We start from the raw sequence: 12307 nt of genomic DNA on the forward strand, positions 1-12307 counted from the left end.
AATAAATGTTTTTGTACTTACTACAGCAATAAAAGAACATGTTGATTTGTTTTACATTGTTCCAATAAATACAGTGTTTCTAGAATGTACACTACTGTCCAGGCATACTGTACTGTATACTGTAGGCATGCTCAGTATAAGAGTATTAAAAAAAATAGAGGACATATACTGTACTGTACGTACTGGCACTGTATAGAAGACAAATACTGTATGTACAGTACTGTAATACATGTAGAATAAATGCAAAGTTTTTATTTTTTCGGGTTTATTACACAGTATACTGTATATAAAAAAGTATTGTATACTGTACGGCCGGAAAACATCAGCATACTGTTTCAGGTACAGTATTCTATCCTAATCAATAACAATGGCCACTGAACTGTACGTGGGTTTTTAAATCCGATTCAGCAATGTGCAGGCATTGTTACACAAAGCGATATTATCCATCGAAATCACTCCATTAGCCGTTTTCTTTTCTGAGGAAAAACAAAACGAAAAGTTTTACTGTAATGGTCAGCCCCCTAAAGAAGTTCCCAGCCAGTCCCACCAATAATTTTCTCGGGGGGCGTCTCCTGTTCACATGCGCATGTGCCTACCGTGTAATGACACGCATATGCGTTTCAAGAAAGTTCCAATGCGCATGCGCCTAGCGTTCCACCAATTGTTCAGTATCTGCAGCACAGTACTGGAGAAGCCGCTCAGCCAATAATATTGCTTTCAGGAGAATCGCTTGACTTTTGAATCGCGCCGATATTGATACTGTATTGTCAAAATAAAAAAAACACATAAAATAATACGGCAACAATACTCACCATGGAATTTCCCATTCAGCTGGCGCCAGCGCTGGTCCACTGCCAGTCCAGTGTTCTTGATCATCCACGTCGATAGTTTGCAGCGGGACTAGTCCACCTGTAGTCAGCTGATGAGGCTGGAAATCGCTTAGGTACATGCAAGCTTGATCGAAACTGCACGCGAAATCCGGCTCAGGCTTTCTAGACAGACAGCAAGGGTTGTCACTGACGGTGGGACCGTTATTGGAAGCCGGTGGTGGTGCGGGTGCATTGCTTGGCAGCGACTGTCGTTTCTTAGTTGGTTTTAACACGACCTTTTGCCGTCTGCACGATCATAGATACAGGAAAAAGCCGATGATACACACCAATACCCTCCAAAAAATTGTGGCTCAATACGATAAAAACAGGGATCGCTACATAACCTTTTCCTTATTGCACGCTTCCACGTATGAGGAGCTAGTGAAAATTTGTAAAAGTCATAGTTCTCGATAAAATACTGATAAATTTGAACAACTGTTGCCATCTTATCATCTGTTGCATTAATCGCGGCCCATATAAAATACGCGCAACTTCTGTCGGGTTTTTGGAAAACGGGCTGCACTTGAACACTCATGGCGGCGGGTCTCTGGAGAATAACAGAAACTGGTCTTTGTCTATCTTTAATATGAAAAACCTAAATTGATACATTTTTGCAACCTCTTCCTTCAGTCTCCAGGCCAATTTACAATAGCACACTGTGGTATCTTTTTTACACGAAACACCTGCAAGTCGACACATTACTGAAGCGCATGTGCATTACAATTCATGAATATCTGCCATCTGGCGGACACGCGAAGAATTGCAACCTATTAAATTCGAACCATTCTCAATAAACGCATCAACCGCGCATCAACCGCACATGACCCGCGCATGACCCGTGGCTGAGAACGCAAAAAGAATGCGGCATGCTCCCGGTGAAGTGCGTCGCATTCCAGGAAAAAAGCCAGAGGAAAAAAAACGACGATGTGTTTGAATAAAATGAGCCGCAGCAGTATGTGTCTTCTATTTTTTTTAATAATCTTGTACTGAGCATGCCTACAGTATACAGTACAGTGTGCCTGGACAGTAGTGTACATTCTAGAAACACTGTATTTTGTTACAGTAGCAAAGGAGCCAATGGAACAATGTAAAACAAATCAACATGTTCTTTTATTGGTGGAGTAAGTACAAAAACATTTATTTACAAATACTGTACAATGTAGAAACATTTTAAGTGCACACCAATTCAAAACATCAACAGGTGTACTGCTGCGGCACAGTTTATTCGAGCATTTGCCCGTTCTGTGCCGCAGCAGTAGCCTGGCGCGCGCCCGAGTGTGACGGGCGCGCGCCGAAGCAGCGGAAGAGCGCCCTCCGATCGGGGCGCTCTCCCTACCGCTGCCGGGTCCGCCGGGTCCTTCCCGATGAAGCGTGACCGCGCGTCTATGACGCGCGGCACGCCGAGGGGCGGCCACTAGCAAGCCGGGAGATTTCCCGGCTTGCGGTACCGACCACACTTCAATAAAGTGTGTCGGTAGTGTATGGTTTACTGCTACAGTAGTGAAAACATTTATGTACAGAAAGAAAAACATTTTCAGTCAGTCAGTATGGTTTACAGTCACATGTTATAAAAACAAATTCTTTACTCACATAATATACAAAACGCAAATCTTCTTTATTAAAGAACGGCAAGTCAAAACATACAGAATACAGTGGGACGGTGTGCCTTGTTTAAGTAAAGCAGGTCAAAACATGTACAATACAGTTAAGCACAATAGTATGGTCTTACCTGTGATTAAAAACAATCTTTATTCATAAAATACAGTATACAAAACGCAACATCTCCTTTATTAAAGAAACATATACAGTACAGTGGGATGGTGTGCAAAACAGTCAGGCCTGCACCACTACAGTCCTCGAGGGCTGCAAACAGGCCCGGTTTTCAGGACAACCTTGAAAACCGGGTCTGTTTGCGGCCCTCAGGGACTGGAATTGTGCAGGTCCTGTGTGTGTGTGTACAGCAAGTTAAAACATTTCTGTATAAATACAAGTTAAAAAACACACAACAACATCTCCTTTATTTAAGTATAGCAGGTGAAAACATGTACAGTACAGTTCAGCTCAACAGTATGGTCTTGCAGTACCCGTGATTAAACAGGACAGTCCACCAGATTGTCCGTCCATGGCCGATTCCTTGCATGGCGCAAAACGCCATTAAGGCAGTCTCGAACGCCTTTCATTACAGGATCTGTAATTGTATAAAAGCGCCGCATTTCCCCCAGAATGGTCTTTCTTAAATTGGCAGGAAGCGCCTTTTTTACGCGATTTCCTTCGTAGTTCACTCTGAAGGCCCAGTCGCAGTACAAAGAGTAGGACACATGGTGCTTAAAAAGTAACAAGGCATACATGTGGGGTGCACCAGCACTCATCACCCTATACTTCTCCCTGAGCGCCGGTGGCAGACCACACAGGGTGATGTCGGGCACCGTATCGATGCGAGCGAATGTAGGTCTTCTGGGAGCGGGTGTGCTCGAGGCGACGGGCGATGGTAGGTAGTCTGGGAGGAAGCTTTCCTCAGGTCTTGGTCGCTGTGTTGTCTCCTGGCGTGGTCTTGACGGGGTTCACATGTCCTCCTCAACGGCATACATGTACACTACATCTTCTTGTGGAGGGGGTGCGCTTGGTGATGGAAGGGGGTCGATGCTCCCATTCAGCACATCCATGCCACCCTCCTGCTCCAGCATCGGAGAAACAGGGGCATGAACACCGAGCAAATGATGTATACCCGCTATGTCAGCCCCTATCTTCTCCATCCGTCGATCCATCCATTGATCCATATGTTGCATCCGTTGATCCATATCTAGCATCTGTTGATCCATATCTAGCATCCGTAGCTCCACATTTAGCATGGTCTCCAGAAGCAGATCTATCTTTGCCAGCACAATAGAGTTCCCGGGGATATCCACACTTATCCCATTCAGCATCCGGTCTAACGAGCTGCTTCTTGTGCCTGGCGTGTGGACATCTGGGTGGATGGGTGCAACGGAGGATGAGATGGGGGTTCCATGGAGAGAAGCGGCAGCGACGTCGAAGAAGGGTGGAGGAGGTGACCTGTGAATATCCGGTAGAGGAGAAGCGGCAGCGTCGTCGAAGAGGGATGGAGAAAGTGACCTTTGGATTTCCGGGTGAGAAGCAGAGACGTCTAAGAGCAAAGGAGAAAGAGACCCGTGGATTTCAGATGCACCAGCGGCAACGTCGTCGGATAGAACTGGAGAAGATGGCCTGTGGGTTTCCGGGAGGGCGGCGGCAGTGTCGAGGACGAAGGGTGGAGAAGACGGGCTGAAGATTTCCGGGACAGCGGCGGCAGAGTCGTCAACGCGTATGTGAGGAAGTGGTCTGCGGGTTCCATGGGTTGGCTCCCATTCATTTTGCATCGAGAGTACATCACCGTATTTCTTCTTGACATAATAAGGCTAACGTCTATGAAAACCCTTAGCCTTTGGGGTCAGCAGAAGGTTTTCTTTATTGGTCTTAGCCTGTCGGTTTTGCCTTGGCGTGGAAACGGCAACCGCCTTTCGCTTTTTCTGCATGACAGGCACGGCAGAGGCGAGTGGGTTCCTGCATCTGTAGAATCGGGATTGATCCATGGAACAGATGGCACAATGCAGTACGGTATCTGGACAAGGGGAAGTTCAGATAAAGATCATCGAGTGGTGGGCTATGCAAAGTGTGTAACCTTTTATGCATGGCGGCGAGGTACAGGTGTTGAAAGTGGGCGTACTCTAATAGAGTCATTACCGTATAAATACACCATCCATTTTGTGGATTCACTGCACATTGAGTACACATCAACTAAACATCAAATATACATTCTTGTGTTTGTATTTCTTTCTACTCACAGCAATGTCTGTTAAAAAGATTTCCCAGGATCTCAGCATGCGAATTAAGGAGATGTACACGAGCGGACACCGAATTGCTGCTATCCAAAGCTGGTTAGCTACTTCTGTCCTCTTTGTGCCAGCAACCACCGTGAGCTATCATGCACACGTAAAAAACAGAAAACGCAAAAGGGCACCATGGGTAACAAACGCGTAAGTATATTTATACAATTTAAAAAGAAAATTTATATCAAATAATGTACTGTAGATCTACAGTACTGTATCTAATATTTTTGTTATTTCTGTAGATTTATATTAAACAGTATATATATATATATTTTCTATTTATTTTTATATTACAACAGAATATATATTTTTTCTATTTATATGTATATTACAACAGTATATATATTTTCTATTTATATATATATTACAATCAGTATATATATTTTTTCTATTTATATTTATATTACAACAGTATATATATTTTGTATATTTATACTTATATTACAACAGTATATATATTTTGTATATTTATATTTATATTACAACAGCATATATATTTTTTCTATTTATATTTATATTACAACAGTATATATATATTGTGAATATTTATATTTATATTACAACAGTATATATATTTTGTATATTTATATTTATATTACAACAGTATATATATATTGTGTATATTTATATTTATATTACAACAGTATATATATTTTTTATATTTATATTTATATTACAACAGTATATATATTTTGTATATTTATATTTATATTACAACAGTATATATATTGTATATTTATATTTATATTACAACAGTATATATATTTTGTATATTTATATTTATATTACAATATATATATTTTGTATATTTTGTATATTTATATTACAACAGTACTGTATATATATATTTTATATTTATATTACAACAGTACAGTATATATATATTTTATATTGCTGCATATTAATCGAACAATATATTGTATCCTGTTGATCTACTGTCTCTAATATTTTTACTTACCGGATTGTTTTTCTTTACATTGTAGGGAGACAACTCTTCTGGTGGACAAAATAAGTGAGGAGAATGATGAGAAGAGTGCATTAAGGGTCAAATACACTCTGCAGGAAAATCACAATATCACTGTATCCGAGACCAGCATAAAGAAGATGAGACGCAGCATTGGATGGAAATATGGACGTGTGAGGTTAGTACTGGACAGTACAGGAGGTAAAAGTGTTGTTTAGGAAACTGTACTGTACCGCTAAAATTATTTATTCCTTGTCATTACAGAGCGTACCCCATGATATGGGACGTAAACAAAATAAAAAGAGTGGTCCAGGCCCAGGCATGGATCAACAGTGGCGAAACTATCCAGGATTGCATCTTCACTGATGAGTCTACTGTGTCGCTGGAGAGATTTGCAAGCTTTGCATTCCACAAAAAAGGCCGCATATCTTTGAAGCCGCGGCCAAAACACCCCGTAAAGCTGCATGTGTGGGGTGCCATCTCTAGGCATGGACCAGGATGCATTGTCATCTTTGAAGGTAAAATATATAAACTATAATGTAGCCTTATGCACTGTACTTTCCTAGTGTAGCCTCACTGTATGCACTGTACTGTACAATTGTGCAGTTTTTTGAGCACTTTTCTTTTCTTGCTATAGGAATCATGAATAAAGCTTTCTTCCATGACAACATTGTCCCTGAGATAGTGCAATACATCACACGCGAGTTCTCGGATGGTCACCATTTCTACCAGGACAATGATCCGAAGCACACCGCGTCAACAGCGCATATCCTTGAGCGCGGTATCAACTGGGTGAAGACGCCAGTGGAGTAAGTGCGGTAACCGTGTCTCATTTTTTCCCCACTGTTTTTACTGTGTACTGTATCTCTTAAACTAATTGTCCTTTTTTTCCAATGACAGATTGCCAGACTTCAATCCGATCGAAATGGTCTGGCATCAGCTGAAGGACCATATCCGGAAAGTGGTGAAACCCTCCAAAAAGGACGAGTTGTTGAAAGGCATAATGAGTTTTTGGAACGATGTACTCACCGTGGAACGCTGCAATAAATATATAGACCATATTGCGACTGTGTTGCCCATTGTGATCGCGCATAATGGGCAAGCATCAGGAAAGTAGTACTGTACTGTAGTATTGTAAGTACAGTATGATACAGGTAAGTATAAAATAAATTAAATTAAATTAAATCTAAATGCTTTCTAAATTAAATTAAATATTTGTGTATAGTATCTAATAAAGATTATTGTATTTTATGAAGCTACACTGCCGACACGTTTAAATCGAGCAGGGCTAGTTCCGCAAGCCGGGGGATGCCCCGGCTTGCTAGCCCCACTCCCTCGGCGTGCCGCGCGTCACCGATGCGCAGTCACGCGTCATCGGGTGTCAGCGCCCCCTGCACGCGCGTCCAGGGCTCCCCGAGGTGTCCCGCGATGTGGGGGACGGCGGCAGGGGGTTCCGGGGGACCCGGCAGACCCGGCAGCGGTAGGGAGAGCGCCCCGATCGGAGGGCGCTCTTCCGCTGCTTCGGCGCGCGCCCGGCACCCTCCGGCGCGCGCCAGGTTACTGCTGCGGCAGAGAACGGGCAAATGCTCGAATAAACTCTGCCGCAGCAGTATGAGCTATTCAATGGGTTTTGGACGTCGTGCTATGTATGAGCGCTGAGGGGGTTAAAATAACACTTTATTCTCTGATTTATGGGCCGCTATATAGTACTGAGGTATTTCCATGATATCACAACTCCTGACAAAGCAGTTTGCGAAACGCGTTGAGTTGAATCAGGGAACCCACGATTGGAAGGACTGGCAAGATTAGAGCCGACACCAGACATAGTTTGACCTCCCGCCCTTAGCTGTGACGCGAAAGCGGAAGTGACGCGACGGCATTGACGCATGCGGAAGCCCACGGCGAGGAGCGGGTGAGGCACTGGGAAGCAGCTTGAAACTGTCCTTCTAATCCATCGGCGGTTCTCTCCCCCATCCGATTATTATATGGAAAATGTGAGTTTATTAACACTTGTGGTGATTATATAATACACTGAGTCCGAATAGTATGCACTATTGTGGTTTTCCTTTATTTTCATACCGCATCTACCCATTGAGGGATATCCTGGCATTTGAGGTTTAAAGGGCTCCAGTCAGAGAGAGAAGGATCTCTGACATGCGACATTATACAGCGATTTTTGTGAGTTCTATTCTTGTAGAGATATAAGGAACAGTAGCAGTGATTACAGTCTGCACTATATATATATATATTTTTTTTCATTCACATATACAACGGTATCTTCCTGCGCTCCTCCTCACCTCCAAGAAAAGAAAACTCCATATTCTGGGACTTGGAACTGTCCCACCAGAGGAAGTTGAGCTGCTATATACACTTTCATTATTTATTCACTTTTTTGGTGTAAGGTGTATTTGTGTATGATTGTGTTTCACTCATAACACCATTTATTACTTATCACTTGGGAAGTGCCCAGTCCATCCCTCACCCCCCTCCCCCCTTTTCTTCACAGGAAAGTATGGCACAGATTTTTTCGTTCCTAATAGTCAGAGTATACAGTAGTTACAGTTTTTTCTTTACAGAGAGAGCAGCACCAGCCATCAGGTTAGAGAACATAGTATTTAACAGTAGTGAGAGTATACAGTAGTTCCAGTATAGACTAGTTTGACAGTGGTACAGTAACTACCTACTAACTGCTCAATTTTTTTCTTTCCAGAGAAAGCAGCACCAGCCATCTACAGTACAGTAGTACTACACATCACACAACGGCATAATACAGTACCCACATAACTGCACTAATTTTTTGTTTTCTTGTCGTTTCAGGAAAAAAGGGTGGCCTGGGGGGAGGTGGGGTGTTGTGTCCAGTCTAATCTGTTTGTACAGTCAAATGTACAGTATATAAACAGCAGTAAAGATGTACACAAAACCTCTCCTCTCTCAATGAACTACTGTACTGTACACAGAATGAGGAACAAGATAAAGACGGAAAAAATAATATTACTATATATACTGTATATATATTATACATTATAGTATATATTATTAAATAATATTCTTATAAATGTGCATTATTCATGTTTATCCATGTTTTACAAATGTTTTCTAAATGTTTATCCAATTTCAATTTGCCAGAAGAGCTTAATAAAGACTGCATTATGTATTATTTGTATTTTTTGGTTCCTGATAAAATAAAATAAATATTTATTTACATTCCTGCTAATCATAATCATTGACAACACCCCCCCACACACCCACAGTACACCAATGAATAAGAATGAATGACAAAACAACATGAATCAGTTAATGTTTTTTTAACTCTCAATTCTCACAATGCTGTGCAAATCAGATTTAGATTTCAAATTCGAGAAGGGATTTTCCAAAGCGTTACCGTAAACAAAGCCTCAAAGGGTTGGGGGGGAGGGTGGGGCGAGTCATGTGCAGTAATCATCTTGCTCCCATCTCAAAGAGGATTACACGCAGGCGCAGTGAGGCTTTGTAGCTTGGCTATGGACGGATTAAGAACACAATGGCAATATTCAGAAAAGTAACGACTCTGTGGAGAGGGGTTGGGTGACTCATGCGCAGTAAGCAGCAAGCTCCCATCTCAAAGAGGATTAGAGTACACGCAGGCGCAGTGAGGCGATTGACGCTCGGCTAGGGACGGATTAAAAACACAATGACTAACCTCAGAAAATTAATGACTCTGTGGAGGTGTCTGTCGATAAGAGTTTGTGTGTGCGTGGGGGAGGGATGAAGGATTAATTGTGTAGCATTTCAAAGAAATTACATAGAGTGGAGTACAGTACAGTAATTTCAAAAGGCAGTTCATCAGAGTACTGTAATTTGATCCCTACACCCCCAAATACAGTACATAAAAAGCACACAAATCAACCATGTGCAGGCAAACGCACAGATTGAATATCGTAATATCAAGATTGTTTTTGCAGGCTTATGGATAAAATAACAGTTAAAAAAATCATAATTTAAAAAAAATTTGGGGGCACTCAAGCAAGCAGTGGTGGGTGAAGTTACAGGAGCATGAGCAGGAATAAACTTGCTCCCATCCGAAAGAGGATTACACACAGGAGCATAGAGAGATGATGCTCTGTGCAAATCAAATTCGAGAAGGGATTTTCCAAAGCGTTGCCGTAAACAAAGCCTCAAAGTTGCCATCTCAAAGAGAATTACACGCAGGCGCAGTGAGGCTTTGTAGCTCTGCTATGGACGGATTAAGAACACAATGTCAAGACTCAGAAAATGAACGACTCTGTGGAGAGGGGGGGGGTTGGGTGAGTCATGCACAGTAAGCAGTTAGCTCCCATCTCAAAAAGGATTACACGCAGGCGCAGTGAAGCTTTGTAGCTCGGCTATGGACGGATTAAGAACACAATGTCAAGATTCAGAAAATGAACGACTCTGTGGAGAGGGGGGTTGGGTGAGTCATGTGCAGTAAGCAGTTAGCTCCCATCTCAAAAAGGATTACATGCAGGCGCAGTGAGGCTTTGTAGCTCGGCTATGGACGGATTAAGAACACAATGATTCAGAAAATTAACGACTCCATGTAATTTCAAATCCTTGAGCTAGCCTTGTGTGTTCGTGGGGGAGGGGGCTACAGGGTACAACTGCATGAAGTTCAAAGATAAAGACATACTTTAATTTCAAAAGACAGTTCATCATAATAATACACCCCCAAATACAGTACGTAAAAAGCACACAAATCAACCATGTGCAGTCAAACGCACAGGTTGCAGTCAAAAGCTACAGCACAGATTGAATATCGTAATACAGTAAGATGGTTTTTGAAGGCTTATGGAGAAAAAAAAATTATAATAAAAATTTTTTTTTCATTTTTTTTGGTCACTCACTCAAGCAAACAAACAGTGGTGGGCGAAGTAACAGGCGCATGCATAGTAATCACCTGCTGTCAAGCAGGAATGTGATTGAAACCAGACACACGTTCAAAGGAATGGTGTGGGAGAGATGTACTGCATTGTAGAGAATATAAGAAGTTGAAATACCCTGCAGTGCAGTTAATTATCCTGAGCGAGGGGAGAGCGCTGTATATGCCGAAATGTGACACTGTTACAGTACTGTACATGCCTATGTGTTTCAACAATTTTTAATGAGACATACTGTACAGCAGCACAGCACTGCAAATGCATGTATACTTTAAATATGCAAATTTACAATTACTGTGCGCGCACACACAGACTGTGTACTGACGTAGGTTGAACCGCGAAGGTATTAGACTTCCAAGACAACAGCTCGCAAACGCCCCCCTGAGTTTTTACACGGCATTGCAGTATTGCAGACGGCGAGAATAAAATGCTAAAATCACGAGCGCTAAAATAACGCAGTTCACTCTGGGCGAAACAAACAGAAAACCGCACCTAACCGGGATAATCTGAGAGCCGCGGATCTAGCCGACTTAGACTCAGGTTGGCCGCCACTGTACCTGCTTCAGCAGAGTCTCACTCTCCTCTTGGAATTGGGGAAAAGAGTCCATCTGTGGTTTTGTGGCTTTTTCCAGTGCAGGGTAGCCCTTTAATTCTGATCTCTGCTGCAGGTAAATTTTTGTTTTTGTTGCTCAGGCTGTTTGTAAGACTGTATGCAGGCAAAAGGCACAAAAAAATTTCACAGGCAATCTCCGGGGCCCCTTTTAACTTCAAGGGCCACCTCTCATCCCAACTTCTGACACCATATGTAAGAAATGTGTTCAGAGGTACGCAATGGAGACTGTTTTTAAGGTGAAATTAAAATTAGGCTTTATTGCGCCTGTCCTTATAACACAGCAAAACATATGAAAATAAGCCAAACAAAAACCTATCTCCGCTTTGAAGACTATCTACACATGTAGCTCAGCCCTCTCTGACTGGGTTGGTTAGCTAAGCTATTGTCTCACCTGTATGCCTGCAGACCTGGCAAGACCCCAGTACTGAGGTGGGAAGGGTATTACCATGCACCCACAGCAGTGAGGGCGTGCCCGGAGTGTGGTATGGCGTTGCCGGGCCTGTTGAGAGATGGTTAGATATACTTGCAACGCCATGGGAGTTCAGAGTAAGAGTAGTGGTGTCCGTGCGCCAAAGTCCAGGGAATACAGAAGTCAGAGTAGTCAAGTTCATAAGCCAAAGTCCAGGGGTCACAGAGGTCAGCAAGGTAGAGTACGTAGGCAGGGTTCAAGGGCAACAGAGAGCAGAGTAGTCCAGGATGAGCAGAGGTCAAACCAGGGAAATCCAGGGGCAAGCAGGAGCAGGAACAAAGCTGGAACACAGAGGAGAGCCAAGCATAGGACTGCACACACAGAGGTAACAAGAGCTATGCAGAGCAATGAGAGAAAGGACAGACGGGGGTTATAAAGGAGGGAACACCAATAGGAGAGAGAGGAGGAGCAGAAGGTGAAGTGGGAGACAGCAGGGATAGGTGAGGAGGAGAAGAGGAGGAGACAGGTGAGCCAGTGAGAGAAATCGCCTGCAGGGCATGAGAGAAGGAGCCAGGAGGCTGAGAAAACCTAGAAGAGGCGCATGTGCACGCTCCATCTGTAAACAGAGAGTGCGCGCGCACAGGCTGCGTCACGAACGCCCACACAAGGCGGAACG

The sequence above is a fragment of the Ascaphus truei genome, chromosome 2, assembly GCF_040206685.1.
Source record: "Ascaphus truei isolate aAscTru1 chromosome 2, aAscTru1.hap1, whole genome shotgun sequence".
NCBI lineage: Eukaryota > Metazoa > Chordata > Amphibia > Anura > Ascaphidae > Ascaphus > Ascaphus truei.